This window comes from Enhydra lutris, unplaced genomic scaffold (genome assembly GCF_002288905.1).
Source record: "Enhydra lutris kenyoni isolate GAN:26980312 unplaced genomic scaffold, ASM228890v2 scaffoldscaffold9, whole genome shotgun sequence".
NCBI classification, from domain to species: Eukaryota; Metazoa; Chordata; class Mammalia; order Carnivora; family Mustelidae; genus Enhydra; species Enhydra lutris.
Window position 1 is genome coordinate 12,582,535 of NW_019154093.1, and position 16,289 is coordinate 12,598,823.

Sequence of the window (16,289 nt, forward strand, 5' to 3'; positions counted from 1 at the left end):
CCTATAGTTACTGACTTATGACAGCCCACCTAAATACTACCTTTTCCAGCTTCATCTGAAAGTAGCTGTGGCCATGTGACTAAGGTGTATGTGGCCATGTAACTAACTTGTGTAAGGGAGATGTGAGCAAGATATGTGCAACTTCTGGATCATGTCTTTGAAAAGAACCTGCTTGTCCTCTATTCTGTCTTTCCCTATTATTGCAGGCTGAGACACAGACACAGTGGTGGTAATCTTGCTTAACCAAATAATCAAGGGTAATACTCTAGGGAACACGGAAAAGATGAGATTAGAAGGAACATGGACATCTGAATGAACTTGTGGAACACACCTGGCTGTTAAATTTAACAGCTCAAACTTCTACTTGAAAGAGAAATCTGATTTAAGGTTTTCTTCCTTTGTCTATTAGTGCAACTGAACAGTACTGAATAACACAACTTTACACACACAGTTAATAGAGCTAATATGGGGGTCAAAATTCTGTATTTATAATCAGGGATATAAATAGTGATAACTCCTCCTTTGTTCATAAGAGATGGTGTCTATGGCTTTGTTGAGGACTCAAGAATGTTCAACTTCAAATGCTGAAAACTAACAAAGGACAGATAGGAATAATTTGTGGCTACGATGCTAGTTCTATGTATATTCCTTTTCTAGCAAAAACAACCTAACCTGTGCCACACGGTCCCAAGTGAAGATGCATTTTTAAAAGATCACACTGAATGAAAAAGAGAGCAATTTCACTGAGACCCATTTCTAAGATTAATCTATTTATCACTTAATCCTCATCATTAATTTCTTTCATCAGATAACCTACAAAGGTAAGGAATAGGCAGCTTGATTGAAATGAAAAAAGAGAAAAAGACAAGGGTCACCTCCCCACCCTGCCCCCTGGAAGACAGAATCCAGCACTTATGTGCTGGGTACACATTGAGAGTAAGGTAAAAGTGGCAAAGGGCTTCAGAAATACAAATGGAAGAACTACAAAGACAACCTGGTTTATGCCTCAATTTTGGTGCCAGTCCAACTTAGCTAAACCTGAATTAACATACAAGATTGCTTTAGAACACTGCAAATCTCGGGTGCCTGGGTGGCTCGGACGGTTAAACTTCTGCCTTCAGCTCAGGTGATAGTCTCAGGGTCCTGGGATCAAACCCCGCAATGGGCTCTCTGCTCAACTGGGAGCCTGCTTCCCCCTCTCTTGATGCCTGCCTCTGCTTACTTGTGATCTCTGTCAAATAAATAAATAAAATCTTTATATTTAAAAAAAAACAAAAACCCTGCAAATCTCATGTTCCTCTAACTCAACTGAGTCATCTCCATCCCAACTACTGGTTCACTATTTCTCAATCCTCCCCACTGGTAGGAAGAGGAAAGCCTGTGTTGTGTGATGGTATACAAATTATCAACCTTTATGTTCTTTTACCCATCTAAAAATGAGGATTATGTCACTTTCTTTAGAGGTCTATTAAGAGCATTAATGAAATGATTTACGCAAAGCTCTCAGCATGGTACCTGAAATGCACAGTGAGAGCTAGCTGCTATGACAACTACTAGAACATATCTGCTATCGATGCTGAGGATCTCTGATACAGAGGGACATTTAATAGTAAGTAATGAGAAAAGGCACAGATTCGATATGAGACACTTCCTACAAAGCCAGATTCATAACTTCTGCTATTATAAATTAGATGGTAAATTTTAAAAATCTTTTAATTAGATATTCTTTATGGATACTTCAGTCTGGTTCAATCAAAAGAATAAACAACATTCTCTTTACATGCTTTGATGTGCTCAAAAATATGGTAAATATTTTTAGTTATAGGTACACTGATTTTTTTTTTTAAAAGATTTTATTTATCTATTTGAGAGAGTGAGAGAGCATAAGAGGGGAAAAGGTCAGAGGGAGAAGAAGACTCCCTGTGGAGCTGGGAGCCTGATGTGGCACTCAATCCCAGGACTCTAAGATCATGACCTGAGCTGAAGGCAGTTGCCCAATCAAATGAGCCACCCAGGTGCCCTTTATTAACAGACAATAAATTTTCTGATTAGAAAAGCCAGAAGAAAAAAAAAAAAAGAAAAAGAAAAGCCAGAAGATCTAGGTATCCCAAAACCTACCCTCAAACTGTTATTATTGCAGCCAAAAGGCATTCTGGGCAAAGAAAGTATCAGAGCATCAGAAAGTTATGGGATAAACTCAAAACAGTCTAACATGTTTAGAGTTCCAAAAGGAGAGGAAGGAGAAACACAACAGCAGAAAAAATATGAAAGGACTGATGACTGAAAACTTCAGAAATTTATTTAAAAATAAATGTATGGATGTGAGGGACACCTGCGTGGCTCAGTTGGTTAAGCCGCTGCCTTCGGCTCAGGTCATGATCCCAGGGTCCTGGGATCGAGTCCCGCATCGGGCTCCTTGCTCAGTGGGGAGCCTGCTTCTCTCTCTGCCTCTGCCTGCCACTCTGCCTACTTGTGTTCTCTCTCTCTCTCTCTCTCTCTCTCTCTCTCTCTCTGACAAATAAATAAAATCTTTTAAAAAAATGTACGGATTTGAGAATCTCACAGTGAACCTACATCAGGATCAATTAAAAAGAAATCCCACTTATATACATCATAACTGAACTGTTAAAAAATGAAGACAGAAAGCAGCCAAAGAAAAATGACATTTCACCTACAGAAGAACAATGATTGGAAATGATCAGATTTCTCATAAAAATGATGGAGGCCCAGGGTGCCTAGGTGGCTTAGTTAGTTAAGCGGGTGACTCTTCATTTCGGCTCAGGTCATGATCTCAGAGCTTGGGGTCAGGCACCAAGTTGGGCTCAGTGCTCAGTGGGGAGTCTGCTCGTGGATTCTGTCTCTTTCCCCCACTGCCCCTCCTCTTGATCATTCTCTCTCTCTCAAATAAATAAATATATCTTTTTTAAAAAAATGATGGAGGTCATTAGACAATAAACATCTTAGAAAAAAAAACTTCCAGTCTAGACTGTGTATAATATGAAAATATTCTTTAGGAATGAAGGCAAAAGAAAGACATTTTCAGAGAAAGAGAAACTAAGAGAATCTGGTGCCAGGAGACCTGCACATATTACAAGAAAGTTCATTAATAAGCTAAAGGGAAATTACAGCACAGGGAAACTTGGACCTTAACGAATAAGTTAAATAAAGCACTAGAAATGGCAAACATCTGGGTAAATATAAAAGACTGCTGCTTTCCTCTTAGGTTCTAAGAGCCACATATGATTATTTAAGGCAAAACTTGTAACACTGTCTTGCCAAGACTTCCAATACATGCAGATTATCACACATATTACAACTAGAAGGAATGATGAGGAAAGAGGCAAAAGGGACCCATATTGTTGGAAGATTTCTGCATTTTATATGAAATGGTAAAATATTAACTCTGAGCAGACTGCAAATCCCAATCTACAGTTAAAAAACCAACAGATAAAATAGAATCCTAAAATATATCTAAGTAGGGATGCATGGGTGGCTCAGTCGGTTGAGCCACTGCCTTCGGTTCAGGTCATGATCCCACGGTCCTGGGATCGAGTCCTGCATCAGGCTCCTTGCTCAGTGGGGAACCTGCTTCTCTCTTCACCTCTGCTTACCACTCTGCCTGCCTGTGTGTGCGCGCGCGCTTTCTCTCTCGCTCTCTGACAAATAAACAAATAAATAAATAAAAATAAAATGTAACTAAGTAATCTAAAAGGTGCCAGGAAAGGGGGAAAGAAAGGAACTAAAAACATAGAAGTCAAACAGAAAACAAAATATAGACCTAAATCTAACAAGATCATTAATTAATGTTAAGTTAGTTAACATTAATGTAATTAACTACATAATATAATAATGTGATTACATTAATGTTAGTTAACATTAATGTTAATAATCTAAACCCTTCTATAAAAAGATTGTGAGAGATACTAAAAAAGACTCAGCAAACTGCAGCCTACAACAATCACAACTTCAAACATATAGACACAGATGAGTTCAAAGTAATACATGGAAAGATGTATACATTGCAAACAGTAAGCATAAGGATAAAATGACTGTATTAATATCAGATAGACACAGATGTTAAGAGAGAGTATACCAGACATTTAAAAAACATCTGATAAAAGAATTGATGAAGACATAACAATTATAAATGTAAATGTGACGAATAACAGAGCTTCAAAATACATGAAGCAAAAAACTGACAATTAAAAATCAGTAAAAAACCCGCATCGGGCTCTCTGCTCAGCAGGGAGCCTGCCTCCCTCTCTCTCTCTCTCTCTCTCTCTGCCTGCCTCTCTGTCTACTTGTGATCTCTCTCTGTCAAATAAATAAATAAAATCTTTAAAAAAAAATCAGTAAAAAAAAGAACACTGGGCTATATTACCAAATGCCTTGATCTAACTGATATTAAAGAACACTATGCCAAACTACAGAATACATATTCAAGTGCACAGATATTTACTAAGATATAGCACATGTTGAGTCACAAAATAAGTCTTAATAAATATCTAAAGACTGAAACAAAAAAAACTGTATTATAAAACAGTAAGATATCTAGGAAAACCCAACATGTGGAATACTTGGAAATTAACACATTTATATAAAGAATTCATGGGTCAGGTAAGACTCACAAAAGAATTTAAAAATATTTTGAACTAAATGATTAAAAAAATGCAACATACCAAAATTTGTTAGATGCCGTTAACACAGCCTTAGAGGTAAACCTATGGCTTTAAATTCTTATATTACAAGGGGGAAAGGTTTCAAACCAATTAATTACCCAAGCTGGAAACAAAAAACTAGAAATATCAGTAAGTGAACAAATTAGTAAGTAGAAGGAAGTAATGATAAAGATAAATACAGAAATAAACAAATAGAAAACAGACAACAGAAAAAAATTAGCAAAGACAAAACCTCTTTCTTTGAAAAGACTAATAAAAAACAGCTATACTGGAAAAAAAGAAAATACATATCCTCAATTTCAAGAATGAAAGAGGAGTTATTACTACAGATTCTATAAATATTAAAAGAGAGTATGATGGGGGCGCCTGGGTGGCTCAGTGGGTTAGCATCCAGCTCTCTGCTCAGCAGGGAGCCTGCTTCCTCCCCTCTCTCTCTCTCTCTGCCTGTCTTTCTGCCTACTTGTCTGTCAAATAAATAAATAAATAAAATCTTTAAAAAAAAAAAGAGAGAGAGAGAGAGAGAACATGATGAACCACTTTGTAAAACAAATTCAACAACTCAGATTAAAGTGACAAATTCCTTTAAGAATGTAATTTGCCAAAAGTGGCATTAAAAAAAAGTAAATTTGGATAGTCCCGTATCAAGTAAATTAAACATCAAGACATACCCACAAAAAAACCTACAAGGCCAGATGGTTTCACTAATGAATTTGCTCAAACATTAAAGAAAGATATACCAATCTACAAAAACTTTTTCCGAAAACAGAGGAAAGAATACTACCAATAGGAGGCCAAAATAATCCTAACACCAAAACCTGACAGACATTACAAAAGAAGAAATTTATAAATCCATATCCTTAATGAACACAGATGTAGAAATCTTGTAACAAAGCAGAGCAAACTGAATCCAACAATATATGAAAGGGATAATATATCATGACTCATAAGGTTTATCCAAGGAATGCAAGGTTTAACATTCTAATTGCAACCAGTATATTTCAACATGCTAACAGAGTAAAGAAAAGCCGTATGATCATTTCAGTAGGCATAGAAAAAGCATCTGATAAAATCTTGCACCTATTCATGATTTAAAACTCTCAGCAAACTAGGCTTACTGGAGAACTTCCTCAATCTAATAAAGCATACCTACAAAGAGCCCTATAGATATGTCACATTTAGGCGTGAAACACTGAACACTTTTCCCCTAAAAATGGAAATAAGGGAAGGATGACCACTTCTATTTAACACTATACTGGAGATTCTAGTTCACTCTAATAAGGGGGGGAGGGATAGAAGAGTAAGAGGGATAGGAAAACTGTCAAATAACTGTTTATATGGAAAATCCCAAGGCACTATAAAATAACTTCCAAATCTAACAAATTATAGGATACAAAGTTAATATATAAAAATTAAGTTTTTATATAACAGCAGCAAGCAACTGGAAAACTGATTTTAAAATAGATAGCTTCCAAAAACAAAATATTCAGGATTAAATCTAACTGGAAATATCCAAGTCCCCTACACTGAAAACTAAAAAACATTCCTGACAGAAATTAGAAACCTAATGAATGAAAAGATACAACATTTTCATGGCTTGGAATAATCAATACCATTAAGATATCAATTCCTGCCCCCAGATCAGGGCTGCCTGGAAATGAGAATGGAGCAAGGCATGAATAACAAAGGGGCAAGAGGAAACTTTTGCTGGTGACTAAAATGTTCATTTGACACTGGTGGTAATTTCACCTGTAGAAACTTCTCAAATTGTAAACTTTATTTGATGAATTGTACATAAACAATCTCTCAATAGTACTGTTAAAAAAAAAAAAACACAACAAACACACACCTAAATCCTACCCATTCAGCCAAATGAATCTTCATGAAAAGACTTCCTGGTTTACAATCCCTCACTGGATACGATTTCTCTAACTTTATAACCCCCAGGAAATTCTATTCATACCTACCTCTTGGAAGCAACATACAGTTCCTCCCACATAATGTACACTCAGTACATGTTCACCCAATTGAAATAAATGGCTTTTTGTTTTCTGGTTTTTTTTTTTTTTCCCCAGTTCTAGGAGTTCTAAGAGTAGGAATGTAACTACCCTCCTTCCTCTGCTCACTTAGACCTTTAACTGAATCCCCCTTACTCAGACTCAGGCTTAGAGATACCCCCCCACCCCCACCCCCAAAAGCACACAAGCGGGGGAACACTTAACAAAATCGCACAGCATAACAATGACAGAAACCAAGTCACAAAACGACAACGACCTCAGATATGCAGTAAATGTAGAATATTCTGCCTAGAAGAATGTCCTCTTTTCTATTCATCCATCCATCCTCATTATCTTCCTGATTAAACTTGTAATCATCCTCAAACTGTCACACACAACTTCAAGTAAAAGTAATGTGTATGCCCTCATTTCTGTTCCAATATCCAATGTGGATAACTGCAGAGTAGAAGGGTTCTTTTGAGTTTTGTTTTTGTTGTTGCAAAGGCCAACATGTTTAAGATAGTGAGTTTATGTATTTTATCTGGCCCTTACTCCCTCAAATAATTTCCACAACAATGCATCAGAAGCTTTTAGCAAAACTATCCATAGCAATATCCTATCTCCCTGCTTCTACCATTGTTCTCCTATAGCCGCTACAAGGTTCCTGCTAAAATATAAGTCACATTATGTCACTACTTTGATTAGCCCTCCAATGGCTTTCTACCCCTCCCTTAGAGTAAAACCCAAGTCTTTATAAAGGCATACAAGGCTCTACATATTGTACGTCCTGCTCCCACCATTTACTTCTCTGATGTCAAGTCCTACTGACCAGGGAATAGAAGGCAAGCTGAGGACAAAGCAGAAAGTGACACCCAAAACACCCCCCCCCCATGGGATATATGTGACATTCCTCTGGCACTCCTGGCTGCCCTAAAACTAAGGAAAGGAAAAATAAATAGTTAACTTATAGAGATCACAATCCTGCAAGACATGAGCCTCCCTCAGTTTAAAAATGTCTTAGCAGGGGCGCCTGGGTGGCTCAGTGGGTTAAGCCGCTGCCTTCGGCTCGGGTCATGATCTCAGAGTCCTGGGATCGAGCCCCGCATCGGGCTCTCTGCTCAGCGGGAAGCCTGCTTCCTCTTCTCTCTCTGCCTGCCTCTCTGCCTACTTGTGATCTCTCTGTCAAATAAATAAATAAAATCTTTAAAAATGTCTTAGCAATTTACAAGAACAAAGTATTTCTATAAATAACCTACCTTCCAGAATGAAATACAGGTACTTAAATGTCCTTACAACCTGCAGCCCATTGACAGATAGATACTTGAAGCAAGCAAAGTGTAACGTTACTCCAGGAAGCTCCCAAATATCTTAATGTTAACGCCTTGCCAGGAGGAAAAACCACCTTAACTTGACAATGGCAAGGCCTCAAGTACCCATATCCAGTGAGTCTTCTTTAACATGAAAATCCTTTTGAAACATCCCTTTTCCTTACCTCCCAAACTCCCAGGTATATAATCAGTTACTCCTCACAACCCCAGTACAGCAGCTATGTCCGCCCATGGGTCCTGTCCTCGTGCTTTAATAAACTACCATTTTGCACCAAAGACATCTCAAGAATTCTTTCTTGGTGGTCGGCTCCGGACCTCACCCCACCGAACCTCACCTATATTCCAAACCACATCACTACTATTCTTCCCTCCTCCACACACTAGAACAGCCACAGGGACCTCCTTGCTGTTTCTCAAAACCCCAGGCATGTTTCTGCCTTGGAGCCTTTGCACTTGTGGGATTTTCAGGGACTATAGGGCTGACAATCCACTTACATTTATATATAAAGAAACTGCAGTCAGAAAAACTAAACACCCAAGTTATAACACAATAACTTTAAAACTAGGTCTCCTAACTTCCTGGCTAAGTTCTAATTCCCCTAAATCTTGTAATTAATAAAAGTGACCCTTCATTTAAAAAAAAAAAAAAAAGGTGACCCCTCATGACTTTGTAACATGACTTGATTTTGCTCATAATTTTACTATGTTCTTAAACAGAAGAACTCTGGATGATTAAATGCTGCTAAAATATAACACAAACTATGGAATTTTTTTGGTTTTGTTTCTAGAATTTCTATTTCCTACCACTGGCAGCATCCCAAGGGCATTATTTCCTACGCAGAATTCTTTCAAAGCACCTTACCTGTGCCAAGCGTACAAGAGAAACACAGTAAACATGTGTCCTCACTATCCATAAAAGTTACATACAACCATTTCAACTTTTTCTATAACAATACTGAATCTGTCTACTTATTTTAAAAACCCTGAATGAGGTACTTAGGCAAACACTAACCGGTGACCAGGAAGAGTCTCTTTCAATTATAAGAAACAATACACTCAAAAAGAAGCACCTTCAGTCTACTGATTTAACAGCTGTACCCATACACACCTTGAAGAGACAAAAGATTTTTTAAAGGATTTCCTGGATTGGATCCAATTTAAGAAATAAAGACTATGAAAATGCAAGAGGCTATAAAAAACAAACAAAAGGTGCACAGATCTGAAAACACATCAACACACTCCACCAACAGAAGACACGTAGCAACCACATTACCTTCTGTGTTAGTCTCTACCCTGTTTCCTACAAACACCTCTACATCTCCACCTGAGCATTTTTTTCCCCCAGTCGAGGAGCATGATTTGGCTTTGTGTAGATCTGGCCAGAAATGCAGAAACGTAATGTCCCCAGCAGCATCATCACCCCAATGAAGGGGAAGAGCTGACAGACAGAAAGCTTGCTGCCCAGAGTTCTAAACCACCTCCCAGCATTTCCCAGTTTGACTGAGCCAGCCCATACGGTGGTAACTGACTTGATAATTGGATAATTGCCCCACTTTCCTAGTATCCCCCCTCAAACTACCTGCACTCAGTTCCTTGTCTATTTATAGTAGAACTGAAATGACAGGGATCTTCTTTTCTCAAAAAGAATGTCTCCTGGAAAAGATAGGAAATCTTCCTTTAGCACAACAGTCCTCAAAATTTTGATCTCCTTTGCACTTATATTAAAAATTACTAAGGTTTCCAAAGAGCTATTATTTATGTAACATATCTATTTATATTTACCTATTAGAATTTTAAACTGAGACAAAACTTATTTAAAACAATGACACACTGCATGTTAACATAAATACTGTTTTGTATGAAAAATATAGTCTCCAAAAAAAAAAAAAAAAAAACTTAGTAAGAAGAATGGCATTATTTTACATTTTTAAGGAAAGTGCTTTAATGCTTTGCTTTGCTTAATAGAAGATCTCTACATTCAATCTATGGCAAAATCATAGGTCATGTAACCTCTGAAAAATTACAAGTAAAAAAGGTAAAGAACATTTTAGTATTATGAACACAGTTTTGACCCCACAGACCCCCCTGAATGGGCCTCACACTGCTTTTAACAGATTCCAATAAGCAAAGAATGACACTACAAAATAACCAAGATACATGATTTAAGCTTGCGGGGGGGGGGGGGGGGAGACACCAACTGAAGAATGAATAGAGAAGAATATATTTCTGTGATTATCAACTTGATAAAAGAGATAAACTATACTAATCTGAAGCACTCATTCTCTCAAGCACTTTTTTTCAACAAAGAACTGCTAAAACCAGAGTTCCCTTTTCTATTCCTATAACATTCAGTTCCCTTGGAATAGTTTCAGTTTTCTAGTCTTCAAAAAGAAAATCTCCATAGGTAATATCCAGCTTTTTTTGCTTTTTTCTACCCTAAACAGCTTCCAGTAGACAGGGCGCTTTTCAATTTACCCTTTGGTTGAAAGTGAACAGCAAAGCCAAATTAAAAAGCAAAATATATGCAAAAGGTTAAAAGAGAAATTAATCAATACAAAACCAGAAACTAATAGGACAGGAAAAATGAAATGGGGGGAGGTGCACATGCTTGTGAGTAGGGGGTGGGGGGATGGAGAGGGAGAGGAATAAAATGACTCCATACTGAACCCAAGACAGGGATCAACCTCATGATCCTGAGGTCATGACCTAAGCTGAAATTAAGAGTCAGTTGCTCAACCACATGAGCCACCCAGATGTCCCTTTGGGTACTTTTTTTTTTTTTTTTTAAATGACTAGACTTGTACATATAATTCCCCTTCACTCTTTCACACTGCCAATCACCCCCCATTTGCCTTATTTCTGTTCATTCAACAGACTTCACTGAAACATCAGTTCTCTGCTATATGGGCCCAAAGTTCTCAAGACCCTCATCTTTAGAATGACCACATAATATATCCTACAAATGCTGCTTTGAAAATGAATAGGGTACTATTAATTATGCTGAGACAGCAAGCAAGATTATGAATTATCAGTTTAGATTTCCTACTTAACTAAGAGCTTCATGAGGAGTCTGTCTTGCCTACCACTATTCCCCCAGTTCTTATAGCTCTAGGCTTAAAATATAAAAGGTATGTGTAAAAGGTGTGTGCTGGTGCACCGCCTCTCCCCACCTCTCTCTCAATGAATGGCATGAATAATGCAAATTAAGGTAAAAGAGGAAAAACTCATCCAGATAAAATGAACTACTCTGTTCTCTCCCAAATCCTGATACTATTCAAGCCCAAACAGTATCTTTGATCATGACCTCTTATCTCTTGCCTCCCTATCTAAAGCCCCTCCAATCACAATATAAACTTCAGGAGAGCAGAGAATGTCTGTTTCGTTAAATGTTTCCCCAGCACCTAAAGCATTGCCTAAAGCTGGCACGGAGCACTTGAGAATTGTGTGCTCAGTGAATGCTGCCTATTATCTTGCCTTGCCCATCTCCACCTGAAAGCTAAGCCACAAAACCCATATGAAGCCATTCCAGATAGTCCCAGTAAAACAATGTCCCCTTCCTCTGCATACAGTAATGTGTCATATCTTTCTTATAATACTTTCTATACATAATTTTTCCTTGTGTTAGAATTATGTTTCATTATGTGTCATTGTACTTGGCATACCATGTAACATTTTAGCACAATGCCTGACACACAGTATCTAGAAAACTAAGATACGTCAAATGAAACTGGTAAAACAGCAGCATTTCACACAATTATGAGTACATATTAAGAGACCAGATACCATGCTAATTTTCTAGAGAACTTACTTATTCATGCTTACATACTCATTCATCCCTAGCTCAGGTCACTGTCATTTCACAATGGCAGCTCCACCTACTCAGCACCGATGGGGTTCGGAACAAGCCATCCCAGAACATGCCACTTTGGCATGTCGATTATATCTGACTTATTTGCATGGCAGGACAAACATTTATTTACCAAACATTTGCTTTTCTCCCACCTTCCTGTGAACTGCCTTCTTCCTCTCTGAAGCCCCAGACCCACATCCCCTTCCTCAGCTCATGATGGTAATATAAACCTCAAATGGCTGGCTGCCACTGAGTCTCATATCTTTGTGGGACTCCCATATGTACATATGTAATTAAATTTGTTTTTCTCCTATTAATATACCTTTTTATTATTGAGGGGGGGGGTCTCAGCCAAGAACCTAGAAGGTAGAGGGAAAATTGCTTTTCTCCCCTATAGCATCTTCCTCTTGCAAGGAGTATTATATAAAGAGAAGTATCTTTCTTAACTGTTTTGATTCCACTCCTTATCTAAATGTCCACACTCTAGCCTAAACTCTTCACTACAGTTAAAAAGGTTCTACAGTATGCCCACCTGTATTTCTTGCCCTGTTAACCATGCACACTGTTTTCTCCAAGTGGAACAATATCCTTTACCATTTCAATTCAAAAAAGTTACATGCAAAGTTTCATTCCTCTGCCCAGAGGCCTTCTGGGGGCAGCATTATCTATTCTGAGTCACTTTAGTTATCCTTGGCCTGGTCTAACAGACTTATTAGTTAGTACTTGTGCTGTAACTTAGAATCTATTTATGTCCCTAATCGTGTATGTGTGTGTGTCTCTTTGTATATATATATAAACTTTATATATACTTATGTTCAATGTGGAGGTTCTCTTTTAAAATCATGGACCATTAGCCCACACAAGATATGCATATATAAAAAGAAATATGATTCAGTGTTGTGGTCTTCAACATAATAAATACTAGTGGCAGGAAAGGACAGACGTAAAGAGTGTAAACTGTAAAGGCAGACTACCTAGGTTCATAATGTTGGCCTTGATATTTATTGTCCCTACTACCCTTTGACAACTTACTGAGCATCCATACCTATCAGTTTCGTTATTTGTAGTTATTATAAAAATTACATGAGTTAATATACATAAAATTATTTAAAAAGCATCTGGAGTGTACCTGGGTGGCTGAGTCAGTTAAATGTCTGGCTTTGGCACACGTCATGATCTCAGGGTCCTAGGATCAAGTCCTGGGATCAAGTCCCATGTCAGACTCTGCGCTCAGCAGGGAGTCTGCTTGCCCCTTTCCCTCTACCCACTCATGTGTGCATATTTTCTGTCTAATAAAGAAATAAAATCTTTAAAAAATAAATAAAAATAAAAAGCATCTGGCACCTAAACTAAATGTAATTACCTATCATTATTATTATTACAATGTCGTCTTAGCACAAACTGCTATACAGAATTACCATAAGCTAGATGGCTTATCAACTACCGAAATGTATTTCTCACAGTTCTAGAAGCAGGAACTCCAAGATCATGGTGCCAACGTGGCCAGGTTCTGGTGAGAAAGAACCATGTTACAGGTATCCTCATTGGTTTCTCACATGGTGCAAAGACAGCTAGCTAGCTCTGTGGCCTATTCTTACAAAGGCACTAATCCCATTTGTGAGGGTTCTATCCTTTTGACCTAATTACCTCCCAAAGGGCCCACCTCCAAATACTGTCGTACTGAAATTGGGGTTTCAAACACAGGCATATTGGGGGAACACAAACATTCAGTTCAAAGCAGCTATGAAGACTTCTATCTTCTTACTTTATAACCGAGGATACTGAAACTCAAAACAACAATTTGCCAAAAGTCACAAGAACAAGTACACTGTAAAACCAGAAGAGAAACAAAGGACTCCCAGTAAAGGAGCCTATTCATTTTACCATGCTAAAATTTATGCAGTAATATTTTTAAGGTCTGCAGGTCCATTTTATGATAAAGAAAAAGTGGTGAGAAGGTATTAAGAAGTGAGAAAAAGGAAAATGAGAGACATTTATATATGCAAAGATTAAGAAAAGAAAAAAGGAATTCTCTTAATGATCAAGACAGAACATGGGCTTATTATGTTCATATAAATGGAGGGACAGGAAGGTGATCCAGAGAAATGAATTAAGAGTATTAGGTTGGAGAGAACTATCATGCTTTATTTTTCATTTAGGACATAAAGATACGGTTACTTCCATTTTTCAAAAACCCTTTCTCTTTAGCAGTTTAGAGAGCTAATTCTGTTCCTCTAAAAGCTCATCTCTTCGGGGCGCCTGGGTGGCTCAGTGGGTTAAGCCGCTGCCTTCGGCTCAGGTCATGATCTCAGGGTCCTGGGATTGAGTCCCGCATCAGGCTCTTTGCTCAGCAGGGAGCCTGCTTCCCTCTCTCCCTCTCCGCCTGCCTCTTTGTCTACTTGTGATCTCTCTCTGTCAAATAAATAAATAAAATCTTTAAAAAAAAAAAAAAAAAGCTCATCTCTTCAAAAATGCATAAAATATTTTGATTTTTCACACAGAATTCTGATGTTTACACATGGGAAAAAATTTCAAATTTCAGAAATTTAATAAGAAACTTGGAGGAATGTCAACATATTTACCATCTACATTTTTAAAACTTTAAAAAAATTTTTTAAAGATTTTATTTATTTATTTATTTGACGGCGGGGGAGAGAGAGAGAGAGAACAAGTGGGCAAAGAGGCAGGCAGAGAAAGAGGGGGAAGCAGGCCCCCAGCTGAGCAGAGAGCCTGATGCGGGCCTCGATCCCATGACCCTGAGATCATGACCCGAGCTGAAGGCAGAGGCTTAACCCACTGAGCCACCCAGGCACCCCACATTTTAAAAACTTTTAAAGTTTAGGGGTGCCTGGCTGGCTCAGTCAGTAGAGCATGCAACTCTTGATCTCAGGGTTGTTGAGTTTGAGCCCCACGTTGGGTGTGTAGAAATTACTCAAAAAAATAAAAACAGGGGGGCGCCTGGGTGGCTCAGTGGGTTAAAACCTCTGCCTTCGGCTCGGGTCATGATTCCAGGGTCCTGGGATTGAGCCCCACATCGGGCTCTCTGCTCAGCAGGGAGCCTGCTTTCTCCTCCTCTCTCTCTTCTCTCTGCCTGCCTCTCTTCCTACTTGTGATCTCTCTCAAATAAATAAATGAAATTAAAGAAAAAAAAAAAACAAAACAAAAAAACAGGGTTGCCTGGGTGATTCAGATCATGATCTCAGAGTCATTAGATCGAGCCCTATGAGGCTCTCACAGGGCTGGAAATCTGTTTAAGATTCTCTTTCTCCCTCTCCCTCTGCCCCTCACATCTTGCTCACTTGCACGCCCTCTCTCTAAAATTAATTAATTAATTAATCAAATCAAATAAAGTTTCAATTTATGGGTCATGTTTAGTTTTTGAGAAAACTTTAAACATATAAATATCATATTCAGAACCATCACTATTTGACTATCTTATACGTTTCCTTAGATAGAACCCAATGGTCATTTAAAATACAAACTGTTGGGGTTCCTGGGTGGCTTAGTGGGTTAAGCCTCTGCCTTCGGCTCAGGTCATGATCTCAGGGTCCTGGGATCGAGCCCCACATCAGGCTCTCTGTTCAGCGGGGAACCTGTTTCCCCCTCTCTCTCTGCCTACTTGTGATCTCTGTCTGTCAAATAAATAAATAAAATAATTTTTAAAATTAAAAAAAAATACAAACTGTTCTAATAAAAATACTACAAACTCCCCCCAAAAAACATCTAAATGAAAAATAGACATAACTAGTTTCTCAGAGCAAGAAATTATATTTTGTATGAAGACTATCTTTCAGAGTATTTGTTAAAAGAGTATCTGTCTCCCTGATTATATGTACTCTGCTTACAGCTAGACTCTTTCTATATAGTTCCTCTCCTACAGTAGCAACCAACACATAGCTCAGGCCAAAATAATTATCAATAGTATTAACCAAAAGACTCTGGCTCTTTTATGGAACTACACTACAAAGTTAAGTTGTTGAAGCTTTTACATGCTTTTTAACTTAAATTAACTTAAAATGAAGATAAAAGGATAAATAGTAGAAAATATAGAAATTACGTGCCCAAAATACACACCAAAGAACATATGCTTTGTATGTAAAACATACATAACGTGTAATATGAATCCTTTATTTCCACAAACTTCCACTGTAAAACAGACAATATGGTCTTCAAGAAAAAAACAGGACTCTCAAAAATAAAAAGTGATTGCTCTAAGAACTATGCAACAAGGTAACAATAAAATTCAGGGTTGATGTCCAAAGGAATGCACAGCTGTCAACCCAACTACCAATGCAAATTTCCAAAAATAATTTAAGTTCCAGAAACTTCAGCAGAGAACAAATGGGAGAGAAGATCACGATTCCTTAGCCTTCCAAGATATATATCCTTGCTGATGCTCTGGGTTAACAATGTGGATAGCTCTCCCCTTCCTTCAAAT

General features: G+C 37.9%; 1 protein-coding gene across 4 annotated transcripts in view; it reads right to left on the bottom strand.

Annotated features, from left to right (window-relative positions):
* The window catches only part of LOC111142872 (forkhead box J3), a 153,306-nt gene that overhangs the window by 44,812 nt on the left and 92,205 nt on the right, over positions 1–16,289 (bottom strand). The gene's annotated exons all lie outside the window — the stretch shown is intronic.